Raw genomic sequence first — 25,626 nt, 5'->3', positions numbered from 1 at the left:
GAGCCTACTTAATACTATCATATCCGTTTGGAAGGAAGAACAAATAAATTACTTTATAGTTAAAAACCGAGGAATGATATGAGGCCCTGAGAAGCACACAAGATCACTTCCATAACATTCTTAACAAAAATGCATACCCTTCATTCAGTCATGAAGGAACAGCCAACAAACCCAAAATGAGGGGCATGCTACAAAATAACTGGCCACTACTCTCCAGAGTGTCAAGGTTATGAAAGACAAAGAAAGGTGAGGCATTGCTCCATATTAAGAGGACTAAGGCACTATGACAACTGAATGTAACATGTAATCCTGGATTGGATCCTAGACCAAAAAGAACATTAATGGGACATTAACTGGCAAAATTTGAATAAGGTCCCTGGATAATAATATTAAATCAATGTTTAGTCCCTGATTTTTGATCACTGTACGGTGATTATGTAAGACCCTTACATTTAGAAAATCTAAATGAAGAACGTAAAGGAATTCTTTGTACTTTTTGCTATTTTTTGGAAAGCTTAAAATTATTTCAGAATAAAAAGTTTAAAACACTAAAAAATTTTAAATAGGTAAGGAAGTGTATGAACCAACGAAAAAGAAACCAAAAGCAGCAAAAACCTGTACAATGTCTATGAATGTCCAGTTGACTAAGGGGTCTCGTCTCCTCTGCAGAGATGGCCCTTATCGAGATCTAACCAATGCGTGACGTCACTCTCATTTGGCTTCCCGGGTAGGTTTCCCTCCAGAACTCATGTCCAGACCCCTTTCTGGCTCTAGTCTTTAACATTAACCATCTGATATTTTAGTTTACATGAATCTCTTACGATTTGAGTTAACAAAAGCCCAATCTCCAGAGTCCAATCACCTTACAGGTGTGCTGAGGAAAGAACTGATTCTCCAGGTTATTAAAGCTGACAGCCAGACCCCAAACTATGGTGATAAAGACCTACTTGCCATGGGCCCTGCCCAACAACCATTCTGCAAGCCTGTAACACCCAAAGATTGTTACTGCCCACACTTTCTTCCAAAGATTAACAGGCAGCTCCCAACAAAAAGAATGTACTCAAGGTACAGTCATCTTGTAAAGCAGGAGATGTCAGCAGCCAGCTTTGAATCTCGCTGAATAAAGGATTATGGAGGACAAAACAGCCAAGGGCCAAGAGCCAAGCTCATACAAAACTCAGCAAAGGTTTAGCAGCCTGTTGGTTTCAACTGAATAACCTTTTTATATGGCTCCCCTAGGACCTATGTCCACAGTGGCCTAGAACAATCCTTATAAAAGGTAATCCTATCCATGTCTTTCCCCAACCTAAAACTCTTAGATAGTTTTCCCGTTGCATTTAAAATAGAAACCAAAATCCGGGTGGTAGCCTGGTGTCCTGGGCCCTGCCCGCTACCCCACACTTCATCAGGGTCCCTCCCCCTTGCACTCTCCAGTCCCTGAGTCAGCCTTGATCTTCACTCCAAAGACTCAGTGCAAACTGTGCTCTTTGTCTAGAATGTCTTCCCACCCCTCTACCCCGACATACATACACACACACACACACACACACACACTTTAGCCTAGCTAACTTCCACTCATCAATATCATTCAGGTTTCAGCGTAAATATCACTTAATCAGCAAAGCTTTCACTGACCAACCTTGAGAACTAATGAGCGCCCTCTGTTTGGTGGTGTTCTCATAGCACCCTATGATTTCTCTTCATAGAACCTACCACCACTTCTAATTACATAAAGGCTCTTGGTCTCCTGTTTAGATTAGGAGCAACCAGAGGGCAGGGACTAAGTCTGGTTTGCAAACCACCACATCCCAATGTCTAGCACAGTATTTTGCACTTCAGACACAGGGGTGGATGATCCTGCCCAAGTCCTCGGCTTCTTTCAGGGTTTAAATGAAGCATAGTATGTCAAGCATATGGATACGGTAAGCACTCATTATGTGATAGCTATTAGAATTACTGGGACTTCCCTGGTGGTGCAGTGGTTAAGAATCCACCTGCCAATGCAGGGGCCATGAGTTCGAGCCCTGGTCCAGGAAGATCCCACATGCCACGGAGCAACTAAGCCCGCATGCCACAACTACTGAGCCTGTGTTCTAGAGCCCACGAGCCACAACTACTGAGCCCGCGTGCTGCAACTACTGAAGCCCACGAGCCTAGAGCCTGTGCTCCGCAACAAGAGAGGCCACCGCAATGAGAAGCTCGCGCACCGCAACGAAGAGTAGCCCCTGCTTGCCACAACTAGAGAAAGCCCGCGCGCAGCAACAAAGACCCAGAACAGCCAAAAATAAGTAAATAAATAAATTTATAAAAAAAAAGAATTACGTCACAATGCCTTTGCTCTAAATATGCTTGAAATCTACAACTGCTTTTTCTTTCACCTGATGGAGGAGAAAAAAGCCTAGCAAAAGATGCCAAGTTGTCATTTTTTCAATGACACTTTTGACTGTCAAGTCAGCTCATTTTTAGGATATTGAGAAACTTCAAACTGCAAGGTAAACATCAAGAAAGAAAATGCTTCTAAAATTAACACACTACACTTTTTTTACTCTGAGATAAATCTATACTCATCATCAGTACATTTTCACTTCCCTCTGTAGCCTTTATTGGTTGCCTTCTCTTTCAAACACCTGGTTATTACAACAAGGGCATTTGCTCCTTTTTCAAACAACAGAGACTCCACTAATAACTTTCATGAAAATGAGTTTTAACTATGGCCAAAATTTCATTTGCTTGAAAAACTTGCTTCTACCTCAACTATGAACTCATGAAAGTAGGATAAATCACAGCTATCCTGAGCAGTCCTTGTTCATAGGAGGATTTAAAATCATTCACAATTGTTAAGTTAGTGAAAAGATAAAAGTGGGGCATTGAAACACCCAAACTGATCATTTTTTCAAGATATGTTTCACTGTAACAGCAGCTAAATTCTCCTGGGCCCTGGCAATATACTCAGGCAAAGGAAACCAGAGGAGAAATGAGAATTCAACTGTGCTGTTTCCTTAGAAGAAAACTACACTTTAAAGAACTTGGCTCTAGAAAATGTCTCCACTGAACTTACAGATATATATATATATATATATAAAATATGCAGCCATATCTAGCAGCTGCATGCAAAGCCCAGTGGGTACTTCAAAGATGGACAAAGATGAGGGGGTGGGGGAGACTTTCCTTCTACCCTCCTAGGTTCGATAGCCAGATCTTCAAAATAAACTGAGAACAGGCAGATTAACAGGAGAAAAGGTCTACAAATTTATTCATTTTTAATAGTACACACATGGGGACATCACAGGAAAAATAAAGTGACTACCCAAAAAAAAAGCAGTGCGATTTGAGAGTTTATATACCATCGTAATACGGGAAAGAAAGGGAGGGATGTTTGTTGGCCTCTCAGGGGAGAGTAAATGACTTTTAGGTAAGATGAATGGGCCCTTAGAAGAATAGATGGGAGACATGACAGTTCGTTATAAAGTCTGTCTGGGTGTGGTGTATGTGAAGAGGTAATCTTCCCGGGTTGATGAAACTCCTGGGGAGAGGATTTGTGACAACTGAGTTCCTTTTGGAGGGTCTGTCTTTAGGTAGATAAGGGGAGTTCAGAGAAAGTCTCTCACTGCATTTGCTGTTTTTCAAGAGCCTTTAGTTTAAAACAATCAATATACCAAAGCGGCACATTTTGGGAGGCATGTCGTGAACTCCTTCAGATGACGGCATGATCCCTATCCTCACAGTCACTGGATAAACAGACACATGATACATACAAATATGCACACACACACATCTGATACTGTGACTCTCATGAAAGCTAAGAACCTTGGTGAGGGGGCAGGGGTGTTTATACAAAAGCAGCTCTCTTAACTGCTCTCCCCTTTAACCTACTTGCCTGATTAATCAGCACATCCCACTGCCTCTGTAGAGCGTAACAACTGATGTTTCAGCACACCAGCGGCTCACAGCTAGTAAGAGGTGCTACCTGAGCCCAGGGCTTCTCAAGGTGTGGTCCAGAGATGGATGCCAGTCTGCAAACTATTTGTTACCAGCTGCCCAGGAAATGGAGAGTGAGCATTTACAAACGTGGGTAGTCATTACACACAGTTACCACATCCAAGTGCATGAATAGTGAACTCATCTCAGTGACCAGTTCTGGCGGTGTTGACCTTGTGAGGTGAGCTGCATGAGGCACGAGCTGCCTACTAGTCAAGTGCTGTAGAACCGTGTGACCACGAGGGATGGTTTAAGGTTACTTTGTTAATACATTTTAATATAAATGTATTAAAAATCCACATCCTTTTTTTCATCACAAGATCATTTAAATCTGACCATAAGTTTAAAGGACAAGTTGGAACTGGCTACGGAGGAAGAACTGAAGGTGAATTTCGACGCTAGAGCATCGCTTGCTTCATTTTGAAGAAAAGTGAAAAATGAAGATCTTGAGCTTGCTGAAACTGCTTTGCCTTTTTTCATCTTCATCGACATCCCTCTACAAGGCCAGTTCCTCTACCATGAGTGTTATTAAAACAAACCCACAACCAGTTTAGATATACATTATTCATTAACCCCAAGATAAGCTATCACTAACCCAGCCTAGAGTAGATAAACAAGCAAGAAGTTCATTTCTGACACTAAAAATCTTAAACACTGATATACACAGAGTTTGTTAAAAGTATACATAGAGTATTTAATGTAGAGCATCACCATTTTACTCACAAATTTTGTTTAGTTATAACTGGATTAACAAATTAACTAGAGTAACAGTGATTCTTTACGTGAACTGCCTACACGCATGCTTCTGAAGAACATGCACAGATTTTGTAATTTTTTCCCACAATATTTGTTGTGTTTGTACTTACTGAGATGTAATTTTATTTATGTTGTTTCTAAAATGTTAAAAAGAATTAAGGCTTGCATACCATGTCTTTTTTATTTCTTTCCTTTTTTGTTAATAAAAGTATAGGTCCATGACAGCTTGAAAATAAAAAGACTAGACCTTCACCATATATAGCTTAAGAAGCAGTGACGTGCTCCCAACCAGCAAAGGTGTATCCTCCTCTAGGGTCAGCTGTGTTTACTTCTATTTATGCCAGTTGTTCTTATAATTTAATTTATTTGTACCCAAACACATAATTGTATATAAATACACAAAATATGAGTTCAGAAAAAATGTTTCTATGAAAACGAAGTTGAACATCTGAATACTGTGGAATAACACAATAAAAGAGTAACTAAAATAACTGCTGTTATATTAGGCATGAAGAAGTGGCAAAGGATGGGGAGGCAAATCAGAAAAATCTGGAAGGATTCTACATTCATACTGCACAAGTATCCTGAAGTTCCTATAACACTTTAAAGCAAGCCAAACCGAAAACCAGGTGGACCAGATGTCACAGGTTATGGTTTATGTGCAAAAAACAACATGGAAACCACTTACCAGGTCCTACCTCAGAAATTAGCAAACAGATGTACATTTATATGTTTGAATTTAAAATAAAATGCTTAAGATATAAATGTAGCATTTTTTTTTTTACACTTCTCCACTTCAACTGAGCAGCTGCTGGTCATGATAATCCCAGATAAGAGAGCTTATCCTGTAAACATAAAATTCTGCACAGAATATTCAAGAGATTCTGGCCTCCTGGCTCTATCACTGAGACATAACTGGTAGATGATAAAACGGGGACAAAATACAATGTACAGAAAGATACACCAATCACAAAAAGTATAAGGACCCCAAAAAGAGGTTCTAACCACATAAAGAAAATGAAACAATTTGTGAAATTGCACAGGCTATGTCTCTTTTTAGTAACATTATACCCACACCCAATTCCTACAGAGAATATGCTTTTTAGCAGTTAACAGCATTAACCAAATAAAAGCAGAGCCCTCAGGGGACTTTCTTTCAAAGGTCAAGAAACAAGCACAGAATCAAAAAGTAATATATAAAAAGTCCTTTATGAGATACTGCAAAACATTTTCTCTTACTATCAATATAGAAAGCTGTTTTGAACCATAAACCAAACTAAGCCAAAGCCATAGGTTTAGTTTAATTCTGAACTCAGACTTTTTTACAGCTTATCCACATTGGCCCACAGGATTAAAGTTTTAATTTAGCGTTAGGAAAAATAAGCTAAACAAATGAAAAGTACAATAGTGTGATGAGGAAAATTAACATGGTAAGTCTCATTTAGCATTATTGGGTTGAAAAAACTAAAATTATAGGGAAAAAATTTTAAGATTGTATTAATACTCAAATTGAAACAATTTGAACAAAAACTCATTTTGAACTAATAGTCCTACCCCCACTTCAAAGCACTGGGACTTGGCTGAATTAATACAAAATTTCACTGTCAATTATACTACGCAAATGAAATAGAACGGAAACAATATGCAAAAAAAAAAAGGGGGGGCCATAGAACCCTGTAGGGGAGGAAAGATAATTTTCCCTCCATGCTTCTGAGTTCTTAGCTGAAACCCTTGTAATAAAAGACAGATTAACAAGAGAAAAACAAACAGAAACTTATTAACATGTATACTTTGTATACATGGAAGATACCCAGAGGAAAATGAATAACTCAAGGAGGTGCCTTAGAATTCAGACTTAAACACCATCATAATAGGGAAAGGGGAGGGGGAAGCTGGCCTCTTAGCGGAAAGTAAATGATTTTCTGGAAAGATGAATGGGCCCTTAGAAGATCAGGCGGGACGTATGATGGTTTGTGACAAAGTCTGTCTGGGGGTGGTGTCGACACCTAGGCTCCTCTCCCGCGATAAGAGTCAGTCCTCTCTGGTTGAGGAAGCTCCTGGAGTGAGGATCTACGACAACTAAGTTCCTTTTGGAGGATCTGTTTTCAGGCAGATAAGGGGAGTTGGGTCAAAGCCTCTCCCTTGCCTTTATTGTTTTTTTCAAGTGCCTACAGTTCAGAATAATCAATACATCAAAGTGGCATATTCGGAGGTGGCACGTCCTAAACTCCTACAGTCGTATTTTGGGGTGGCGTATGCCGCTACCCTCCACACGCAAAGCCTAAACCATGCTGTGGAGGGACACTGGGCCGATGTCCCGGGTCCTGCCCTCCAACTGTGGCTCTACCGATAATTAGCACCATGACCCTGTTTGCTTTAATTCTCGGGTCCCCATCTGTGATCTCTGGGAGTCAGCTGATGTACACACACCACAGGTGCTACCCACTCTAAGATTCTACTGCCCTGGAACTAAACATACAACTGAAATGGACTGAAGCTCTTATGGGCAATGTAAGGCAAGAAGCAAACATAAAATCTACTACAGTGACAGATCTGGACACTCACCCACTTGGCTGATAGTTATTCTGGTTATGAAACAAAAGGAAAAAATGGGGAGACATGCAGCCTACAAAGCAATGTCAAGGACTACCAAAGTTTTATAATTCCTCCTGGCAAAATGAGAAAACCACAATATAACTTTAAAAAATTTTTTTGCATTAAAATAGGTTTTCTTCCTTATTTTGTGATTAGCAAAAAATTATTTTTAAAAAACACAAAGGAAATATATTGAGACAAGGGATTCACAGTGTTTATGTAAAGATTGCTTTACTGGCATCTTTACCTTCTCTTACAGAACGTTAAATTAATTCTTTCTTTTTAAGTGAAAAGGTGATAACGAAGTAATTAAGAATGTATAATCAGAACTAGATGGCCTGGGTCCAAGTCCCACTCACCAGCTGTATATCCTCGAGCAAGGTTCAGTTTCCTCATCTGCAAAATGAGGATAACATGGTCTCAGCACCTCATGTGGCTGTTGAGAGTTAATAGGAGTCAATATATATAAGGCACTAAGCACAGTGTCTCTGGCACACACAAGAACCTATATGTGTTCACTAATATTTCATGGTAACTTCATGTTTAACTAAACATAGATGTTCACTAATATACCAAATGAAAACCAAACAACATCAAGACCCTAGAAAACTGCACATGAAAATATCAACATTAAACATTTAAAACATTTAAAATAATTCCAAAATATGACATATATATGTCCTATGACAGATGTATGATATCTATAAGAGTAGCTTCATTGAAGTGTTTTCCCAGGCTCCAACCCTTCGTCAATCCATCCTATCCATCAGAGGAAACTTCCTAAAGCAATGCTGGGTTTAAGTCACTCCCTGCAAGAACCTTAACGACTCCACACAGTACAGGGTAACCCTCAGACCCCAGAACCAGACTAAATGAGCCACTAGCACACTGTACTTCACAGTATTTACCACAGTTTGTAATTACATACTTGAGTGACTGTTTGGTTAATACCTTTCTCACCACTAGAATGAAAACCCAGGACGTAAGGCTTGCATTTTACCCACCACTGTCTATCATAAGGCATGGCCTGCTGCAGGTGGCGGTAAGTATTTGATGGATGAATGAATGACCCTCAGCATCCATCAAGGCTCACAGCAACACCTCATAGGTATGACCCTTCATGGCTTGTAAAACACTCATATAAATTTTCTCATCTGAGCCTCACAGTAAGCCTTTAGGGAAGGCAGAGGCCCAAAATTCAGAGCCACCCAAGGTCACATTCAGTGGCAAAGAACCAAAGTGCCAACGCCTAGTCTGGAGTTCCTTCCAGAATATTCTTCTGCCCAAGTTAAATCCAATAAAACATACTAAGGCCTCGGCCTGGCCTCGCACTTTCCAGCCTCTGTGGTTTTTACTCTTTCCTTCTACTCACCTAGAACTGCCTCCGACCTCTTTTCCTGCTTTTCAATCATTAAAGCAGTATTTATTAAGGACTGTGATTGATGGGCAAACCTTCCTCCTTCCTTCAGGGCCCACTACTGTGTCATATATGTGCCATTTCCAGTGCATGGACATCTGTATTTACTCAACAAAATGTCTTTCATTGTACAGACATTTATTTGTTCTTTCAATATAATAGTGAGCACCTACTAACTGTCCTACTGTGTGAGGTTCCAATGAGAACTGCACAGTTAGAATACTGGTGTCCTAGTGGTTTGAAAAACTACTGCAGTTTCTAAAAGAGAATAACAATGTAAATCAGTCTGCTTTAAAAAGCAGTACAATTGCTGCCATTCACACAGTCTGAGATATCCCAGGTACCTTAATTAAGAAGTAAAGCAGCCACCAATATCCACCAAAATAATATAGATTTTATCAATTTTCATATCATTTTAAAAAGGAATACAGATTAAATTTACGTACCATCATTAAAAAAAAAAAAAAAGACTCACACAACGACAGCCACAAGCAAAGTATCTCCAGGTCTACTCCACCAAAATGGTTTTTGTACATCAGGTCTTTTAAACAGTTATCGGCCCTTCTCAAACTTGTCAGCTCAAAAGCACACACAATTAAAATGGAAACAACAGATTCAGGAATCCGATTCCTCTGAATTACTAGCACACAACCACAACTCTAAATACTACAGCAATAAACCTGCAATAATCCTCGTGAAATATAGTATCAATTAAATGTTGGTGCAAGAAATGTAATGCAGAATTACTGCCGTATTAACACTCCCTGAAGATAAATTACCAAAGACTTTATTTAAACAAGTGAAAATCAATTCTATGACTATTTAACAGAGCTGGCTTTATTTAAAATTTCCCATAACACATACACTGGCATAAAAAAGAGCCGCAAAGGGTTAATAATGCGAGATTATATATGAATTCAGAAGAAAGGAAGACAGCAGCCTAGGAATCTTCCTTTATCTTGGAAATGACAATATTTTACAGCCTCGGGGGGAAAGAAGACAAAACAGTATTCCATAATGTTAACTCATTACAGGATTTAATAGAAACACTACCCAACTAATTTCAATCCTCCTCTTTCTTTCCCACCTAAATTTCATTGCTGAATTTAAGAGGCCAATCTCAGATAAGACAAAAAGGAAAGTTGCAAGAACACAATAACAAAAGGAGTGGACAAAAACCTGAGAAATCGTTTGTCTCGAGGGCAAAGGCTTGGGTCTGTGAATCCGTATAAAGCTGTATGTCTGTCTCTACCTCACGATCTCCTACACGGACACAACTGCTTTCAAACACCGTGGTCCCACGGGTCTTGAACAAGCCTAAGTAAACCTGCAGAATGGTGGGGTTGTGCTGGTTTGCTTGCATGAGGGTCTTTAAAAGTAGAGTGAAACTTGCCCAGGTGTTTTCTTATATCTTCCAATGGACCGAGGGGCCTCCCCACCCCCATTTAAGTCTCCCGATTGCTCTGCCTTTCCACACCTTGACCATCTACGAGGCAGTGATTTATACATCCCACAGAGAAGCCACGACCAGCCTCAAGGAGCCTCATTAGGAAAAGCTTCCCTTTTATTAAATCTAAAGCTCTTCTCGTTGTGCAGTTTAATTCCACTCCCCCCCACCACCTTTTATTTTCTTCTGTGAACCCAGTAGAAGGGAATAAACCCCTGAAAGAAAAAAATCCCTTTCATCTCACAAAATAATCACATTTGCGAATCCTGTGAGTTAATAGAATAGGTGTGCCCTTCAAAGAAGGGAGAACATTAATGATCAAATTTAATTCTATCATTTATGTTTAAAAGATTCAGACCTAATATGGCCTTGTAGAAACAAAGCATTTAATATCTCCTTTGATTCTGAAATTGTACAGGTCTCCCTGAAAGTTTAAGTTCACACCTTCACCTACATTCAGTTCCCAGCAGGTGCACAGAGCTTTTCCTAATGGCTTCACTGAGTCACTGAGGAGGTGCGGATACAACCCAAGGCCCTTCTGTTTAACTACTGCAGTTGCCCTTTGGGGTCTTCTGCTTCCTTACCTTGGTAGACTGGGAAGATGAGAGGAGATGATATTCAAGTCTGTCAATTACACCTTACTCATAATTCTTGATTTTAAGATATGCGAAGGATGAAATTGAGACGCTACTAAAATTGTTTTTGGATGTAAATTATCCTGAGGGCTAATTATGTACAATTTCTTCATTTTCCTTATTCAAGCAAGTGAATCCCAGATAAATTTCCTTTCAGGTCAAATTTTTCTTCCCTTATAAATTCATGACTAATCCTATATAACCCTAACACTGCCTTACTCACCCCTCAAGAACTCAGTATTACTGTATTATCCTGTTAGGAGGAAAGGAGCTAAAACTTGTCTGAGAGGGGCTAACGTAACATACTTTGGCATGAAGTTGTTATTACCGAGCAGAGTTAAGGTTAAATAACCCTGTAAAAGAAAAGGGGAGGGAGCCTAAGAAGTACCTGACCTCCATTCTAAGACAGTTACATAAAGGTTTCCCAAAGGTTTTCCCCTTTCTAGCATCCTGGTTACTCTGTACCTCTGGGGTGAACGTGGGCCCCCAGCCTCAGCAAGCTAGTCGTAAAATTAAGAGCTGCCTATATTTACAGCCTCTACTTTCTCTCTTCCCACTGAGTTCACCCCAATCAGGTTTTCATCCCTGTCGTTCTATCAAAACTGCTCTTGTCCAAGTCACCAATGGCCTCCATGTTGCCGAAGCCAGTGGTCAATCTGAATCCTTATTCTACTGGATGATGACTCTGTCTTGAAACATATTCATTACATGCCTTCTGAAACCCTGCCCCCGCTCTTTCTTTGGGTTCACTTTCTACCTCACTGACTCCTCTTTCTAGGGTCTTCTTTGCTGGTCCCTTCTCATCTTTGAACTCTGGATTCCAGAATCTCTCATGTATCCAGTTGCCTGCTCAGCTTCTCTACATGAGTGTCTAACAGGCATCACAAACTTAAGTCCTAAATCAAATTCCTACTATTACCACCTAACTGGCTCCTCCCAAAACCTTGCCCATCTCAGGACATGGCAACTCCATTCTTCCAGTTGTTCAGGAGCCATCCTTGCCTCTGCATTTGTTTCCTCTCTTTCTCTCCCCTCTTCTCTCCACATCTAATCTAATCTAACGGGATAAAAACTCTACCTTATATCTAGAACCTGGTCACTCACTACCACCTCTAGCACCTGGCACAGCGAACATCATCTCCTGCCTCAGTTATAGCAATGCCTCTGCTTCCTCCCTTCATTCTAATCTCCGCAAAGCAGAGTGATCCTCTGTGAAACATAAATCCGATTACTGTATTATTAACCTGTTCAAAACCCTCTAATGGCTTCCTACCTGCTGTGGGTTGAAGTGTTTCCCCCACAAATTCATATGTTGAAGTCTTAACCCCCGATACCTCGGAATGTGACCTTATTTGGAAAGAGGGTCATCACAGATTAATCAGTCGAGGTCCTTAGGGTGGGCCCTAGTCCAATATGACTGGTGTCCTCATAAGAAGGGGAAATTTGGACAAAAAGACACACACATAGGGAGAACACCATGTGAAGATGAAGGCCGAGACCTGCAAGCCGATGAACACCAACTACTGTCAGCAAATGATCAAAAGCTAGGAGAGAGAGATGGAACAGAGTCTCTCTCACAGCTATCAGAAGGAACCAACCCTACAATACCTTGACCGTGGACTTAGAACATCCAGAACTGTGAAACAATACATTTCTGTTGTTTTGCCCCGCAGTCTGTAGTACTCTATTACAGCAGCCCTAGCAAATTAATACACCACCTCACACAGAATAAAAGGTGAACTCCGTGCCACGGCCCAAAGGCCCCACATGACTGTACCCCGACTCACACACTGGGCCCCTTGACGTTCCCCCAACAGGCCAGACAAACTCCTCCTCAGGGCCCTTGCTCTGGCTCTTCCCATAGCCCGGCCTGCTCTGCCCCAGCGCCCTCAGTTCCTTTAGATCTCTGTTTAAATACCTCCATAAGGCCTTCTCCCTCCAACACTCTCCACTCCCCTCCCAAGCTTTATCTTTCTCCATCACTGTGCTGTCACCTCCAGATACTTTAAACACTTACTGTAATAGACTGGAAGATCCACTGCTAAGACCCGCAGAGCAGCTGCAGGTAGATGGGCTCCAGGTCCCAGCTCCTCGGGGTCAGCTGGTCAGCCTTAGGGCAGAGAGCTTCCTGCCGGAGGCCACACCCCTCCTGGGGCAGCCGCACCTGGTAACACACCTGAAAGGAGTGAGGTCATCGCTCAGTGCCGGAACCTCTGTCAGGGAATCCACCTCACTCCAGAGGTCTCCACAGGCTGCTGGGGGCTCTGTCATGTCAAATCTGCACCACAGTTCAACTTCTTCCTCGGCCCAATGCTGCTTCCACCCCCTTCTGTTCACCGTGTTGATCCCAAATAAACATCTTGTTCCCCAAACTCCATCTCAGCGTCTGCTTCAGGAAAACCCAACCCTGAGACACTTGTCTACCTTCCACAACCTGAACGTAATCTTATTGAGGGAAGGGACTTTGGTTCAATGCGTCCCAAAGCCTAAAATACTACCTGGTACAAAACAGGAAATGACTAAATGGGAATATTGGAAGGAAGGAAAGGGGCGGGGTGGGGAGGGAAGGCATTGACTGTTTGGATAGGAGACTAGCCCCTGGATAATACAAAAGCCTCTTAATATAGTCACAAAGCAAAAGGAATACACGCTATCACAATGAAACTAGGCATGAGGTTTCTAAAGTACACATGGCTATTTGATTTCAGAGACACTTCGAAAAAAGCTGTGTACAAAGCTCCTGAGATTCGCTTATTATCTTGCTACTCCTGACTCTTCCCTTCCTCCTAGGATTTTAAATTTTGCAACTTCAAGTTGTACCATCAAGAGGGTTTTCAGGACCCTAACCTTTAAGGTAGGAAAGATACTGTATAATCACTGTTCAATAGCTTTGTAACACCTTATATGTTAATTCTTAATTCCCACTAATGAGAAACCCTGCTCAGCATTTGATCACAATAAATAGCTTATTATAGCCTTTCTCTTTATTGACTGCGTCTTATTTCAAGCCTCACTCAAGACATTATTTTTTCTTTCTCAGAGAATTGCCTTTCACTTTATTGCAAGACTAACTGCATTCAGCTCTGGCAAATGATTTAAAATATATTTTCCATGCTCCACAGTTGGCTACTCATTCAGACCCAAATAAAGCTGATTTCTACCTGGTTCCATATCTCATGCCAATTCAGTCAAGAATATGTGAGGTCTGACTATAAAGTAATAAAGCTGGGAGGGTTGTGTGTGCTTGGTTTATAGAATTACTTTCACTTCTTTACATATCAATGCATGATGAGATTCTAAGGGAAAAATGTAAAGACATGTTTAACACCAAAACCAACAACCCCTAAACTACAGCTACTACTGTTCCACTGGTCTGAACTACTCTAAGACAAATGGATTCAGAACACTGTGTGCCTATAGCCTAGGAATGTCATACATAGACGTACCTGAAATATTTTATAACCATAAATATGAATAACAGAGTCTTCCCAGTGAGACCCATCTAATTTCATCAGCCTTCTGAAATTACATCTTTCACTAAAGCAGCCTCGGAGCACAAAGGCAATAAGATAACATTAATTAAAATACATAAAACCATCCAGGGGTAGCAAGGAGTAGGCTACCTTTTTTTTAAGGGTAGAAATTGAACTAAAAATAGTAATCAATGTTTTGCCAGCTTAAAAAGCTAGGTCTTACTCAGTGCCTGAAGCTGTAACTCTACCAGACCTTCTCCAAGGCAGGATAATAATTAGCAAGTTATTATTCATTTGTCTGGTATGCAGCTAACTTTGCAGGGTGCCTGTGCATGCTCACTTTGCAACCACAAGCTTCAGTTCTCTGCTACCTGTTTGCCATTAAGGAGAATCCAGGAAGTTCCAAAATACAATGTGCCATCCCTTACCGCTATGCCAACAATCGAACCATGCAAAAATGAATCCTAATGAGACCCTCATTATTATCACTGCTGAAGTTCAGCTCTCCACTCCATTTGGAAGACATTTGGGGGCTGAAAAGAGAAAACAGATTCCTGGGACATTTCAGAAGACTGGTCATTCCTGTTGATGACCTACCTGGACAAGGCAAAAGAAAAGCATCTTAAACAGGCAGGAAGATTTCCAGCTTTGGTGCCTGTGGGGACGGCAGTGCTGTTAACGATGGTGGGGAACACAGCAAGTCCTAAAAGGGTTAAAAGGTGGTGGCATCACACATAGCTGGCAGGGATGTAAACCTGAACAACCACTTTGACTCCATTAAGGCTGGACAACCAGCAATCCCATGCTTAAGAATACACCTAGAAGAAATGCATGGTACGTGTCCACCAAAAGGCAATATACAAGAATATTCATAGCACCATTATTCTCAATAGCCAAAAATCGGGAAACCAACTGTCTGTCGACAGTAATGTGAATAAGTGGAAGTACATTCACACAATGGAAGACTACACAGAGTGGAAAAGAAGGAACTACTGCAACTCACAACAACATGGGAGGTTGAGCATTACAGCACCAACATGAAAGAGCACATACTGTATGACTCCAAATATGTGAAGTCCAAAACAGGGAAAACTCAGCTACAGTGACAGAGGGGTAACAGGAGGGATACCCTATGGACGGGGACAAGAGGAAAGCTGCAGGAAGGATGGAAATGTTCTCTATCATAATCTGGCTAATGGCTACACAGGTGCATACATATGGGAAAACTCATCCAGCTGTACACCTAAGATTTGTGTACCTCCCTATGTAGAAGCTATACCTTAATTTTTAAATTTCACGAGTAAATTAAATTCTCCTAGCCCTGCAGCTTTACAGTGATAACAAATCCCCTCCTCGAAACAACTCACTCACCACAGCTACCTGATAACAAAACAGGCCCACTTCAAAAATCAAGCGACAAAAGCATCTTAACAGACCGAAGTCCTCAGTACAAGTAAATGCACATTTATGAACATGTGTATGTAATGAACGTAACATTGAGCTTGCCCGAGGAAGTCATTACCTAAATGCTCTGGACGTGAAGAATCTGGCTCCAGATTCTTCAGGTGTAGAACTGTGGCCCTGACATAGTATGTCATCTCCTCTCTCCTACTTTCTCTAAAACCCCCCAGATGTAATTTACTGATCCCTCTTCTGTGTTAAAGGAACAGGTCTCCATATGCTAACACTGTTTATCTGTGAGCCCCAGGGAGACAGGCTGGGGTTGGCGCACTCACTTTTGTCCCCTAAGCACCTTGTACACTGCCCTAGCACAGTGCAATAAATGTGTACTGGATTTTGAACAATTCAACACACCTTCAGTAAAATTCTTTTAAAACTTCAGGGCTAGGGACTTCCCTGGTGGCGCAGTGGTTAAGAATCCGCCTGCCAATGCAGGGGACACGGGTTTGAGCCCTGCTCCAGGAAGATCCCACATGTCACAGAGCAACTAAGCCCATGCACCACAACTACTGAGCCTGCGCTCTAGAGCTTATGAGCCACAAATACTGAGCCCACATGCCACAACTACTGAAGCCTGCACGCCTAGAGCCTGTGCTCCGCAACAAGAGAAGCCACCGCGATGAGAAGCCCGCGCACCGCAAGGAATAGTAGCCTCCGCTCGCCACAACTAGAGAAAGCCCGCGCGCAGCAACGAAGACCCGACACAGCCAAAAATAAATAAATAAAAGCTTACTGGCTAAGAAATTGGATTTAAAAAACAAAAACAAAAAACTGGTAGAATTCTAGTCTCAGTTCAACTACTTCATGTACTAAAATTCCTTAATCTCAATATTCCTTTCTAGATAACCAGAATATATTTACTTAAATAATATACCTGCAAACCTTTTTCATCCACTGATTACCTTAACAGTAAAACAAGAAAAAGACGAGAAAGACCTGGGGGAAAGAATGAATGTAATTGGAACCTACTATGTGATAGGCCCTCTCTTAGGCACTTTACTTACACACATTATCACCTACAAACCTCATAACCTTTTAAGGTGGGAATTGATCTCTCCAGTCCGTAGATGAAGAAAACTGGGATGCGACTGGTCCATCATCACAGTTACGTGCCAGAGCTAGGATTTGAGGTAAAGACTGAAGAACACCAAAGCCTCAGACTTTCTCCTAGACGATGGTCCTCCCACTGGCATTCCTGAGCTCTCCAAATGGAAACCTGGGACTCCCAAAGGCTACTTTCATCAGCAAGCTTCACGCGTTCTTGTGGAGGCTGCTGTTTTCTGCATCATTAATTCTGCAGCTCTCCCAAGACCCAGCTGGGAACAGGACCACCGTTTCTGCTGTTACTGCAGCTGTCTGAAAAATATAGCACAGCCTTGGGCAGGTTGGAAGAGCCTGAGGAGGGCGGGGGAGAGAGAGAGAGAGAACACACACATGTGTGCACACAAGCAAGAAGGTGGACGTATGCGTATGAACTCTAATAATAAGGAAGTAAAGATAAATTTTAAGTCGTCCAGAAGAGTGGCCACATTTCTTTAATATGGTCACATCAGGATCTAATACATTAGTCTTTACTTATTGGGATATTTGTATATTTGAAATATCTTGTTAAGACAAAAGTTTACAAATAGATATAGATACACACATATCAATATGATATATAAATACACACATCTGGAAGGTTACCCAGACTATTAACTATTAACAATGCTACCTACAGGGAGCAGGAAGAAAGAATGGGGCATTTATACTTCATTCTGTATATCTTGAGAAGTAAATAAGATAAAACCTGAAGAACAAACATAAGTTTTCAATAATTACTACAGTTTTACACAGAGATGTGATTTATTTTTAGATTAGACCCAGCTGATCACACCTCTCCCTTGAAATACATCTTCACTTGGCTTCTAAGACATCACACTCCTCCATCAATGCCCAGTCCTTCTCAGTCTCCTTTGCTTCTGCTTCCTCTCATCTCCCCAACCCTAACTTGTCAGTGCAAGTCTTCTCCAACTTCACTCCCTCCCTGGATGATCTTTATACTCCCAAACCTGTAACTCCAGCTCAGACCTCTCCCCTAAGCTCCAGACTCCTAGATCCAACTGCTGGGTCCGTATCTCCAATCAACGTCTATTAAACACCTCAAGTTGCCATATTCAAAGCTGAACTCCTGATCCACCCTGTCTTTATCCATTCAGGCTGCTATAACAAAATACCATAGAGTGATGGCTTAAAAACAACAGAAATTTATTTCTCACAGTTCTGGAGGCTAGATGTCCAAGATCAAGGCACCAGCAGATCCGGTGTCTAATGAGAACCCTCTTCCAGGAAGGATACAGACTGCCAATTTCTCATATCTTCACGTGGCGGAGAGCAGAGAGGGTTAGCAAGCTCTCTCATAACTCTTATAAAGGCACTAATCCCATTCATGAGGGGTACACCCTCATGACCTTATCTAAAGGCCACACCTCCTAGTATCATCACATTAGTGGGTAAGGTTTCTAACATAGGAATTTGGTGGGGGGACACATTCAGACCATGGCACTCCCTCACCAAAGCCTACTCCACGGAATCATAGTCTTCTCCATCTCAGTTCAGAGCAGCCTCATACTTCCAGCTGCTCAGACTAAAATCCTTGGAATCATCCTTGACTCCTCCCTTTCTCTCACACCCCACATTCAACCCATCAATAAATTCTACTGGCTCCAATTAGAAAATATACTAAGAATCCAGTCACTTCCACTGCTACTGGCCTTGTCCAACTCTCCATCGTCTCTCAAACCAGATTACCACAACCATCTTTGGACTGATTTCCCTGAGTCCACCCAGCACTCCTAAAATCTATTCTCATACAGCCACCGGATGACCCTTGTGAAATGTAAGTCAGACAGTTACCCCTAGCTGGGAACCCTCCAATGGCTTCACATCTTAATTGGCATTAAAGTCAAGGCTGTTCCAATGGCCCAACCAGCCCTAGAGGGATGTTTCAGCACCTTCACCCCAACTTTTCATCTCTCTGATCCCATCCACTCCTTCTCCCCTCATTGCAGCCACGCTGATACCCTCCCGCTCCTCGAACACCACTGCCTGGAACACTCCTTCCCCAAGTATGCACAGCTCAGGCCACCCTCCCTCACCTCTTTCAAGTGTTGATTCAAACACCTTCTCTGTAAAGCCTTCCCTGACTGCCCCCCATTTAAAATCACACAGAATATAAAAAACAGAAGGTGTGTATATATATACATATATGTGTATAACTGAGTCACTTTGCTGTACAGCAGAGATTGGCACAGCATTGTAAATCAACTCTACTTCAATTTAAAAAATAAAATAAAGTAAAATCACATCCCCTCCTTCTCACCTTCCCCTTACCGCCCCACCCCTCGGGTCTGGTTCATTTTTCTCCACAGTACTTCCTCCTTATGATATCGATTATTTATTTGATTTAGTTACTGTCTATAATCCTGACAATGGATGCAACTTCCACAAAGGCTCAGATTTTTATCTGCTGTGCTGTGTTCATTAGTATCTCACTGGCACTCAATAAATACGCTTAATGATGGGCTTCTCTGGTGGCGCAGTGGTTAAGAATCTGCCTGCCGATGCAGGAGACACGGGTTCGAGCCCTGGTCCGGGAAGATCCCACATGCCGTGGAGCAACTAAGCCTGTGCGCCACAACTACTGAAGCCCATGCACCTAGAGCCCATGCTCTGCAACAAGAGAAGCCACAGCAATGAGAAGCCCGCGCACCGCAACGAAGAGTAGCCCCCACTCGCCACAACTAGAGAAAAGCCCACGTGCAGCAACGAAGACCCAATGCAGCCAAAAATAAATAAAACTAAATAAATAAACTTATAAAAAAAAATATGCTTAGTGAGTAAACAGAACCTTTTTTCAGCCACTTATTTCACCAACATTTTTAACAAGTTTAGTGTAAAACAATTCCATGATCATCATTATGTTGTTTCTGTCCTGAATTTTCTAATTAAACATCTCCCCAAAAATCTCACTCACCAGCCTGCCCTATGTCCAATGCTGGCCTTACTGCCCCTGCAGTCGAGAAAGGCCTAATTTGTTTGCAAGTGGGAAGAGGCTTAGCAGGCTCTACCCCAAGTGTTAACAATTATTATCTCCAAATGTTGACATTTCTGGTGATGGTTTACTTTTTATTTTCTTTCTGCCTAAGTCTTGTCATAATGAGTACATTTGACTCTCATGATCAAAGAAAACCACAACTGGAAATGACACCCCCCTTTAAAAACTAAAAATAAAAGTAGATTGGACCACAGCTGAAATCATTCATGCATTTGCCATCACAGCTCTGAGAAGTGTAGCCAAAGAAATCCCGAGGCCACACGCCTCCTTTCACCTCTGAACACCTGCCAACTTAGCAGCACCACCAATGGGCTGCGTTCCAGTGATGGTTTTTCTAAACTTACCCTGGTTTAGAACATAGACTGATGTCACCGGGTAATTTGGAGACAATTAACAATAAACCAAACCATCTTTAAATTGATCGCTTAAAGATACAGGTGGTTCACCAGATCTAAAAACAAAACCATGTTGGCTCAATATGCTGGTTTATTTTTTTTATTTTGCCTAATCAGCAATCTGCACAAAGCTTTGTGCCAATGTCTGGCCTACTTTAATCACTTTTTCCTCTACTTAAACAATGTATTTTTTTCACCTCCTAACCCAAATGTTCAAATGGTGAAAGCTGTTTCAAGAGAGTATACGGACCCAAGGGTGCAGCATTTATCCAAGCCCACAGGAATCGCTGAACTCGATTAAGAATCTTAAGAGAACCCTCTTAGCCCTTGTCTTCTTTTAGCAAATTGAAGAGTAATAACATTAATTAGAGCCAATACGTTTTTTAAAACACTTATTTTGGGCAAGCACTGATCTAAGGACTTCAAATTAATATGCCCATTTAATCCTCCCAAAGTCCGTTATCCCTATTTAAAAGATGAAAATACAGGCGCTTCCCTGGTGGCGCAGTGGTTGAGAATCTGCCTGCCAATACAGGGGACACGGGTTCGAGCCCTGGTCTGGGAAGATCCCACATGCCGCGGAGCAACTAGGCCCGTGAGCCACAACTGCTGAGCCTGCGCGTCTGGAGTCTGTGCTCCGCAACAAGAGAGGCCATGATAGTGAGAGGCCCGCGCACCACGATGAAGAGTGGCCCCCACTTGCCGCAACTAGAGAAAGCCCTCGCACAGAAACAAAGACCCAACACAGCCATAAATAAATAAATAAAAAGATGAAAATACAGAGGCACAGAGAGGTCAAGAAATTAGCTTAAGGAGACACAGCAGTAAGTGGCAGAATTTGAATCCTGGCTCTAGGACCTATACTCTTGTACCACTATGAGTAACCACTGGGTGTATCTCCTGTGCATGCCATGGTGGTAATACTCCATGCCTTTGGATATACTACTCCCATTTCCCCTAATGTTCTTTCTTTCCTTTGCTGCCTAGAAAACTCCTATTCAACCTCCAAAACCCGTATGTGGGAAACCTTCCCTGATACTCTGAAACCCTGAGAATTAATCATGCTCTTCCTACTTTCTACCACCATTTTCTTTGTTCATATACTATTTTATCAAAATGTAAGTGAATTAATCTTCCCTGACTTAACTATTCATTCTATGTGAAAAGGAGCTGTATCTGATTCACATCTGATTTCTCCACACTTAATAAATATTAAAAAAATGAATTAATTTACAAGTTTGAAACCTTTCTGGGTTTATTTAATAATATAACAACATTTATTAAGTGCTTACTATTCTAGGCACTTCATGTATTTTAACTCACTTAATCCTTACCATAACCCTATGGACAAAAGTACAATTATTGTCACCATTTTGCAGATGTGGAGGTAGAGAACGTTAAGGATTCTGTTATTGCCCAAGGTCAAAGCTAGCAAGAACCAGAATTTGACCCCAGGCAGTTTGGCTCCACGCTCACTGACTGCACAGTTCATAGGTCCTGTACTGGACTTCCCAAGGTCCAAGGAAAGGTCAAACCCAGTTCTTGCCCATAAAGATGCCACATGGAATCTTCTTTCTAAAGGATCTATAGGGTTCACCATGAACACTCACTGTCTAGCATGAGGCTTGTCATTAAAAAAGAAGCTCAACAGATATTTGTTGAAGGATCAAAAATCATTTCTATATAGTTTTTAAATGACTGAATTTTTCACATGTAATAGCACCAGGCACTGGCCAAGGTATTAAACATAGATTACTTTATCTTCAAAGTGACTATATGAGGAAGGTATTCTTTTTAGTCCACTTCACAGATGAGGAAACTGAGGCACCACGAGTTTCAATAACTTGCCTTATAACTTGAGGTTCAAGATCACAACATTAGAATGTGAAGCCAGGATTCAAACTCAAGCAGTCTGACTCTAAAGTCTTGTCGTTTCCTGGGCCTGCTGGAACAAACACAAACTGTGTGGCTTAACCAACAGAAATGTATTCTCTTAGAGTTCTAGAGGCTTGAATTCTGACACCAAGGTGTTGGCAGGACCACGCGCCCTCCAAAGCATCTAGAAGAGGATCCTTCCTAGCCTCTTCCAGCTTCTGGTAGCCCCAGTTTAACTCTAATTTCTGCCTTTGTCGTCACACAGTCATCTTTCTTCTGTGTCTGTGTATCTCTGTCTTCACATAGCATTCTCCCAGTCTATGTCCAAGTTTCGCTTCTGATAAGGACACCAGTTACAATGGATTAAGGGTCCACCCTACTCCAGTTTCACCTCATCTTAACTTGGCATCTTCAAAGACCATTTTGTAAATAAGGTCACATTCACAAGTACCAGAGGTTAAGACTTCAAGGTATTTGGGGGGCAGGGGTGGGGGGAGGTACACAAGGGGAGAGACACAGTTCTAAAGGTAACAAATACCTTAAACAGAACTGACTCCAGAGATGCAGGGAAATGACTCCGTTTTTCTAGCCAGTTAATTCTCTTGATTGGTGCAAAATTTGTTAGTTCTCAAATCACTCTTTTGAATACAGAGGGGAGTGGTTAAATGTTTGAGATTCAAGGGTTAAATGTTTGAGATTCAAGGGTTAAATGTTTGAGATTCAAGCGTTTCTTTACATACAAGGTAAACAGAACACAATCGAAATGTAAACATATTTTAAGTAAATTAGAAACTTTTTTATCATAAAAAAGCAAGTATTTCCCTAGAATGGAAGCCAGTTAATATACCAAAAAAATTCAAAGTAAAATACTTATGATCTGCTTACCTTCCCACTCTCTTAATTTCTCTCTCCATTTCTTCCATCAAGGCAATACTTTTGAATTTTGACCAATGAACAATCATCAAACAATATTCTATAATAGTGACCTATAATCATTTGATATTTTCTTTTAAAACTCTTAAGAGAAGTATCCATCTCTTTTGATTCTTTGGGGCCTACAGCTAACAGTAAAAGATTACATGCGGCCTTCAAATTTTTATTAACAAAAATTAGCCCTCAAGGAAACATGTAAATGAAGTACACAACTATGCAAGTAAACAGGTGTGTTTCAAATTTCTCCCATTGATAGCTTCCCTATACTTCCAGAGTCTAATGTCAAACTTGCACATTCACCCTACATCAACTGTGCTTTCTTTATCTGTTAATCATGTGAAATACCTTTACCACACACTGGAAGCCTGATTTTCTCTGTATGCTAAGGAAACAACCAGAAATTTCCGAAACAGGCTAATTCAGAATCTGGCCCTTTAGGGACTTCCTTGGTGGTGCAGCGGTTAAGACTCCATGCTCCCAATGCAGGGGGCCCAGGTTTGATCCCTGGTCAGGAAACTAGATCCTACATGCCGCAACTAAGAGCTCACATGCCACAACTAAAAGAGCCCGCATGCCACAATTAAAGATCCTGCATGCCGCAACTAAAGATCCCGTGAGCCGCAACTAAGACCCAGCACAGCCAAATAAATAAATAATTTTTTTTTTTTTTTTTTTTAAAAAACAGACTTGGGGAAATTCTCTGGCATAAATAATTGTTAACCAACTCACTACACAGGAATTATTCTTTGAGATGGTTTTCTTAGATGACATTATTGATAACTAATTCAATGAATACATTTTATTATACTAGCATCACCTAGATGGCAAAAAGGACCACAAAGTTGCCTTAACTCATTTTAAATATCAAAATATAGCATTTAAATCAGGATGCACAGTACACCAAAGCTAGTCAAAGCAAACATCATAGGGAAAATGATATTTCCTAAAATCAAATTCTTGACCTATCTGCTTTCTTGTATTCCATCACTATCCTGACTCAAATAGAAGTGGAAGTACAAATAGGTTACTCCAAAGGATCGTTCAATTATTTTGGAAGAAACAAATGACCTATATATTTTTTTTAATAAAGTAACAGGCTTCCTGTAGAAAAAGGCCACTATTAACATGGAATAAATTAGTAAGTAAAATTCAATTTTGCTAGTACACTGCATTAAAATGCAATTTTCAGACTAATATATTTACAGAACATTTCGAGACCACCAGTTGCTCACCCCTGGCGGCCGGAGCTTATCCTCTCTAATTATACTGAGCGCATTCTCAGGACAGAATGCTCAATGATTAAAGAAATAACTGATTTTTTTCCTCAAGAAAAACATCACAACCCCAGTTACAATCCTTTGAAAGTATATATTACCCTACAGAGAGTATAGACATTTTTTTTGTTTAAAACAGCAATTAGAAAGAAATGCAAAGCAGCCACAATTACAACCAAACACAGCTTGTGTTTCTGACACGAGCTTTCTCATGCTGGTTGGTCCTTAGACTCTCTCTACTTTCCCAGGATATTTCCTGATTTTGCAATCTAGTAGCTCTTGCATCTCAGGGAAATATCAATTTAAAAAGGGTATGTGTGTGTACTCAAGCACCTGCATTCACATTTACCGAGTGCCTTCCCCATGCCGAGTTCTGTCCTCATAATCTACGCTCAGCCCAATCCTATCACCTGCTCTAGCTGTGTGCCCTGGGACAAACTGGGTGAGCCTCAGCTTCCCCACCTGTATCTGCAGATAACTACAGCAGCTACTTCACAGGCGCATGGGGCCAAATGATCTCCACGTTAACACGTGCATCACAGTGGCTGCTGTCTCACAGGAGGTGCCCAATAAACATTAACCCTTATCTACAGGATCCTCTTCAGGTGAGAAAAAATAGGTAACTTCTGCTGATAGAGACCGATCCAGGATCAAATCCCAACCCGTAGGTCTTCCAAACCTATTAAACTATAATATGAGGCATCAAAGACACTGAGGAACTGTCATCCACATTCTCTGAAGATACTTAAAGGGGAGGCAGGAGGTAACAGTCAACACCAAGACTATGTAGTTGAATATGAAGCATTAAAAACCTACTACCAATTACAAATATCTCCCCATCAGCCTTCTTTAGAGGAATTATCTGTTTAAATATTTTAATACTAAACATATGTAAGTTTTTGTTCAAGGACCATCTTCCATAGCACAGTAACCAATGTGGAGTTAATCTAAAATGCCTGGTCCACCTACCAATGACTTCAACAACAGGAAATCAAGGCAGTAAATATCTTGATCACTTTATAGCACACATTTTCACATTATCACAGTAAACCCTCCCACCCAGGTAGGTATCATTCTAGATATTTTATAGAGAGAAACTGGGGCTCAGGCAGGGCACCCACCTATACCCACCTACCCCAAGGCAGGGCCCAAACTGAAACTCGACTCTGTCTAGATCTGAAGTCCATGCTCTCTTTAGAACCACAAATGGACAAGGCAAAAGAAGGGTGAGGCCAGCTGGTCACTTGGCTATGAGGGCACACTCAACAGAAAAGATGGGAAAGGTGTCACA

The 25,626-nt window shown here is 41.2% G+C and overlaps 1 protein-coding gene across 17 annotated transcripts in view; it reads right to left on the bottom strand.

Annotated features, from left to right (window-relative positions):
• APBB2 (amyloid beta precursor protein binding family B member 2) overlaps window positions 1-25,626 on the bottom strand; it is a 365,031-nt gene that overhangs the window by 324,629 nt on the left and 14,776 nt on the right. For 2 of the 17 annotated variants that reach the window (XM_068543046.1, XM_068543050.1), the window contains exon 2: window positions 12,846-13,004. The exons of the other annotated variants lie outside the window; for them this stretch is intronic. The gene's annotated coding sequence lies outside the window, so the exon portion shown is untranslated. The remainder of the gene's footprint in view (window positions 1-12,845; window positions 13,005-25,626) is intronic. 17 annotated transcript variants of the gene reach the window in all.

The sequence above is a fragment of the Eschrichtius robustus genome, chromosome 4 (assembly GCF_028021215.1).
Source record: "Eschrichtius robustus isolate mEscRob2 chromosome 4, mEscRob2.pri, whole genome shotgun sequence".
NCBI lineage: Eukaryota > Metazoa > Chordata > Mammalia > Artiodactyla > Eschrichtiidae > Eschrichtius > Eschrichtius robustus.
The sequence above is the reverse complement of the archived record's forward strand: the minus strand, read 5'-3'. Positions and strand labels throughout refer to the sequence as shown.